Here is a 6,000-nt window from a genome sequence, read left to right as displayed (position 1 = left end):
GGGATCCGGAGGCTGACACTCTACTACTGATCCACAGAGGCAGGTATAATAATAATAATAATAATAATAATAATAATAATAATAATAATAATAATAATAATAATAATACCGAGAGAGAGTAGCTCTACTGTTAGGATCGCCCAGTTGTCAGCTTGTATTCGGTGGTGGTGATTATTGTTTTAAGAGGCAAATTGAAGACTTAGCTAAGGGCGGCGTGGTCGCCAACCCACGGTCCGAAGTTAAGATCCTCTGGAGGAATTGAAAAAAAAAACGCAGTATATAGAAGGAATTAAACCGACGGGGTGAGTAAGCCGTGCGGTTAGGGACGCTAAGCTTGCATCCGGGAGATAGTAAGTTCGTATCCTACTGTGGGCAGCCATAAAGAATAGTTTTCTGTAGTTTCCTGCATGCAAATACTGGGGCTGTACCTTCATTAAGGACTCAGCTAAAAACGCCATGGTCACCAACACACGGTCCGAAGTTAAGATTCCCAGGGAAAATTGAAAAAAGGACGCAGTACCGAGCTCGATAGCTGCAGTCGCTTAAGTGCGGCCAGTATCCAGTAATCGGGAGGTAGTGGGTTCGAGCCCCACTGTCGGCAGCCCTGAATATGGTTTTCCGTGGTTTCCCATTTTCACACCAAGCAAATGCTGGGGCTATACCTTAATTAAGGCCACGGCCGCTTCCTTCCTATTCCTAGGCCTTCCCTATCCAATCGTCGCCATAAGACCTATCTGTGTCGGTGCGACGTAAAGCAAAAAAAGACGCAGTATATAGAAGGAACTAAATCGACTGGGTGAGTAGGCCGTGCGGTTAGGGGCTTACGGCTGTAAGCTTGCATTCGGAAGATAGTAGGTTCGAATCCCACTGTCGACAGCGCAAAAAAGATAATTTTCCGTAGTTTCCTCTAGGCTGTAACTTAATTAAGGGCACGATCGCTTCTTTTATCTTCTATATTATCGTCGCTATATGATCCATCTGTGTCGGCGTGTCGTAAAAAGCCAAAATAATAATTGTACGGATTATTTATGTCGTGGCATACAGTCTTTACTGACTACCCCTGTCTGTGCCGTATCGTGTGAACAAAAGACAGTAGGGGAGCAGTACTTCCGCGCAGTGTAGTTACTGCTTAGTTACTCGCTGTGTTCGGATGTGTTTTATCAGTGCATTTTTATATTATCGTAAAATTGAATAATTATTATTGGTTATTCGTTAACAGCAGTGAACAAATATATGTGTGCGTGTGTGTAAACGAGGAGGTGGTCACAAACCAATGTACTTAACCGTCAGCTATTTAAAATGATTTTCCGTGGTTTCACATTTTCATACCAGGCAAATGCTAGTCGCCAGCGCTGAAGATGGTTTTCCGAAAACAATTACACATAGACACTTGCTCTGTTTAGCTGTGTTTATCCGTGCATTTTTTATTTTATACTAAAATTGAATAATAATTATTGGTTATTCGTTAACAGCAGTGAATAAATATAATATCTAGGTGTGTGTGTAAAACGTGGAGGCAGACCACAATCGAACGTGCCCATCGTTTTATAAAAAAATGCAGACGGATAATGAACTTTGATCGATACGTGCATATATATAAGCGGACAATCAATTCTCCCCCTCTCTTACTTTTATCGAAGCAGCTTTCGCGACAAGTTCAGCTTAAGACGCACGTGTGTGTAGTGTTTGTAAAAGGAATATATATTTATATTTAAAGTAAAAAAGAATTATATATTTACTATTTTCTTTCTTTTTAGAAAATCATCATTATAATTGCCATCATAATCGGTGATTGTTATCTACTGTCTACTCCATCATCATCGGTGATTGTTATCTGCTGTCTACTCTTACTCACAAAAATTTTGCGGCTTGATTTTCTACATTAATCTGAAAAAGTAAGTTGATTTTTAAAATGTATAGAATGTTGTTATTATTATTTTAATTTTTTAATTTTTGTTTTCTTTTTAGATATTATCTTTATTTGTAAAAAGAAGACGCGTAATGTCAGAGCGACAAACGTTTACTGATTATAGTATTTTTGCTGTATCCACATCGCAGAAAGGACTAGAGTGCTTTGCTGTATCCACGTTCAACGATCACAGAAAGGCTGGGGGGTGCTATGCTTTGCCCACTTTCAACGCGTACATCATTTATGTTTTAAAGGTATGTTTTATCTTTTCATTATTCAACTATGCGAAATAAAGTCTAATAATAGTATTTTATTTTTAAAAATGGAAAGGATTAACAATCTGGGACGGGTTAAAGGGACCCCTTCAAGAAGACTAACTGATTTTCCTGTTAATGAACAATTTAGAGTCATTTCACTTCAGAGATTATCTACGAGATGTGGTGATAGAATATTGTGTACCTGTGAAGAATTTAAGGTATTCCTACCTAATAGATTTAACGCATTATCAGATTCGGAATTACATCATATAAATCAACGAACAATTGCCTTGTCATATCATGGAATAGAAAACAATACATGTATTCTTAGTTTTGTTGATATATTTTTAAATGCTATTTGTTCGGGTCGTCGACCTATAGATATCTTTTGCCTCAATACCTGCTGATATTTAATTAACGCACGCAAAGCATGAATTGAATATGAATTATTATTATTATTATTATTATTATTATTATTATTATTATTATTATTATTATTATTATTATTATTATTATTATTATTATTTTTAATGTCATGGCATCCAATTGGGAAAATATTAATCCGTGTTTTTCATCACGTATAATAAGTGATATTATAAAAATGCATCGAATATTTTAGATCCAAATTCGTTTTTATTATCATGCTATAATCTATTTGAAGGAAAAGTGACTTCTTTGCTAACTCTGAAATACTGCGCTTAAGCTAAATGCCTCATTTGCATGCTAACTTATTCTTTTTAAAGATAATTATGAAATCCATGACACTTTTTGTATAACATCGAACATGACAAGACTGTTATGTTCTGATATTTCAGAATTGTTTCGTGAACACTTTGTAGACGAATTGCTTGAAAAATTTCAAAAGTTTGAAGAGGTGCAAGCAATAAAGATCTACAAGGTATTTCTCATCCTTCAGAATAATGTCTGTAAATTTGATCCATTTAATTCAATAAGACAATAAATCCAACTTCCGAAAGCCATTGAAGATAAATAAGCTGCTTTCTATGGTGTATCGCAATGGCATTAAAACTATCAACAGCTAATCATTCAAGAACAACACAGTATGAAGATATGTTTATTGAATTACAACATACGTTAAATTTTGACGGTGTTACTTTTCCAACGGGCTTAAAAACTTTCTAAATTTGAGATAAAACAATCCTAATTTTTCATTCTGTGTAAGGTGCAAACGGAGACAGTATTGTAGGACCGCTTTATACAGCTTCTTCTTCAAAACAACACTATATTCATCCTTTGTATGTTTGCAATGAAAACACAAGCCACTACTGTCTTATAACAAACCTTTCACGTTTTTTCAAGCTCGCAACTTTCATAAAAAACAAAAGACGTTTATATGTGACAGATGCTTGCAATGTTTTTCAACAGAAAGCATGTTAGCTACACACTTAGTTGATTGTACAACACATCCAGCCGTAAAACTTGTTCTTCCAAATAGTGAAAATGCCGAAATGAAATTTGAGAATTATTATCGTCAGGAACCTGTTCCGTTTACTGTTTATGCAGATGTTTTACAGCACCTTTTCATCGTTGCCAACTAGACTTGTCTGGACCATATACTGATTATATACAGAAATATATACCGTTTTCTGTAGAATACAAAGTTGTTTGTTAATATGATTCATCATTATAATTTTTTAAGATGTATCGAGGTGAAAACTGTACTGAATGGCTGTTAAATGAATTACAAGAGTTAGCACATCGCGTTCATTTTCTTATATCACAACAGGTTCCAATTCAAATGTCATTGGATGATATGATTATGCACGTTGAAACAGATACATCACATCTGTAAACAGCCTATCACATTCCCAGAGATTAAGGTTGGAGATCACTGCCACTTTGCTGGAAAATATCGTGGACCTGCACATCATTCATGCAATATTTTATATCGTGTTACTAAATTTATTCCTTGCTTTTTCATAACTTGTCAGGGTACAACAGCCACTTCATTGTTCGAGAGTTTGCACGATTAAATATCACAACGTTCAGTGTAATTGCCCAAAATCATGAGCGTTTCATTTCATTCAGTCAACGTGTAGACAATATTAGCATTCGCTTTCTAGATTCCTATAAATTTATAAATTTTGCACTTGATACACTTGTAAATGGACTTTCAAGCGAGAACTTAAAATACACTCATGAGTATTTTCCAGATCAGTACACTAGTAAATGCAGACTGAGGAGGTAATTATGTTTCTTCTAACGCTTAACTATTTATGGATTAGCTTTGAATATAGTCATATGGCAGAATACCTTTCCTTACACTGAGCCGTATCCTACCGGCCCATAATAATAACTGGAATATTATTTGACCAAACATGTGAAATTTATTCAGAAAAGTTACAGTCTAATATGTGAAAGCATCGTATCCTAAGGTAGCTGATACCGGATGTTGAGCAAGACAGTGGTTCGCTGGATGTTGCTTCATATTTCCGTATGACCGTGAGAAAGGATAGCGTACCCAAGCGCTGGCAAGGATCGACACGTGTATTAGATGCTGACCAAGCAAGATATTTCAGCCAATGGGAACTTAGGGATTTGGCAAACCGGGAGGCTATACCGCGCCAAATATTAATTCCAGGATGACCAACGTGCTTTGTGGATAAAGTCAGTTTCTGAAAGAGATCGGTTTTCCACAGTTTCTGAAGTCAGATATATTTGGAAATGTATTATAGAAATTGGTGGAAGAGATTTGCTAGTGTTTGAGCTGTGTTTGGTAAATATATTACAATAAGTATTATGTCATCATACATGACGAACTCTCTGATTGGTGGTTGGTTCAGACACCCGGGAACCCCAACATTATTGGAGTCACCGAAGCCTCCTCAGTAACCCTTAGCTCTGGAGAGCGTCACTCTGTAGTAAAAGTTTGCACAGTGCGGATGTATTAACTTTGTGACTGGCGTTATTTCAGTAATAGTAACTGGTTATCATTGATACTGTAAATTGTGCAGTCGCAATATTTACTGTACTTCAGTAAATGAAATAGTACAATTTTGGCAGAGTTTACTTTCAAGTGATAAAGACGGTGTTCGGTAACCGCTGAGTAACAAGTGTAGTGGAAACGTGCTATTGTTTCACTATTTCGCGACGGGCGCGTATTCGCGTGGAACTTCCGTACCGGACCGTGGGCTGCTTTAAAAACTGTGTTTTTACCCTTTAAGTGAAGTGTGTTATATATATGTGAATCAGTGTGTTAGCTGATCTGGTAAAAGAAAGGGTATCTCGGCTCGCAGCATTAAGCAGTGAAGAGGTTATCAATAATAGTCTTCTGTGTTCCAGTGAATTGTTTTCCAGCAAGATGATGGATACACCTGTAGAGGAAGGAAGTGCATTCCCACATGTTAATGCTGTGATTAACATGGAGTAAACACAAAAGCAGTGGGGATGTAAGCTGCTATCCTGGTTTCCCGAGAGTCACGTAGAATGTAGAGTAAGACGCATGTATTATTTACCGCATGATATGTAAGTTATGTTAAGGTACTAGGGCAGTGTAGATAGAATTTTAATTTTCATATAAAGTAAGCCTGACGGCATGTGTTTGTTTAATTTTGTTACTATGATAGATTCGGATACGAGATTAATGCATGTTTATTTTATTTTCATTTTGATTTATGAGTAGATGTTTGGGAAAATGAGGGATTGATAGGATCAGTTATTGTTGTAAATATAGTACTTAGTGTAGGATATTCCGAGTTTTCCTTAAATATATAGGCTAGAAGGGCTAGATCGACAGGTTCATTTTTATATTACGTCAAACACGTATCAATTCATTTTATTTCGGTTATTCAGAGAGACAGGTATAGCTATTTT

The 6,000-nt window shown here is 36.2% G+C and overlaps 1 long non-coding RNA gene across 1 annotated transcript in view; it reads left to right on the top strand.

The window, feature by feature from the left end:
• Positions 1 to 1,681: 1,681 nt before the first annotated feature.
• The window catches only part of LOC136857859 (uncharacterized), a 336,893-nt gene continuing 332,574 nt past the window's right edge, over positions 1,682 to 6,000 (top strand). The window contains exons 1-2 of the long non-coding RNA XR_010858570.2: positions 1,682 to 1,895; positions 2,034 to 2,163. This is a non-coding gene — a long non-coding RNA (uncharacterized lncRNA). The remainder of the gene's footprint in view (positions 1,896 to 2,033; positions 2,164 to 6,000) is intronic.

Source organism: Anabrus simplex, chromosome 1 (assembly GCF_040414725.1).
Source record: "Anabrus simplex isolate iqAnaSimp1 chromosome 1, ASM4041472v1, whole genome shotgun sequence".
NCBI classification, from domain to species: Eukaryota; Metazoa; Arthropoda; class Insecta; order Orthoptera; family Tettigoniidae; genus Anabrus; species Anabrus simplex.
This window is presented reverse-complemented; position numbering and strand designations above follow the sequence as displayed.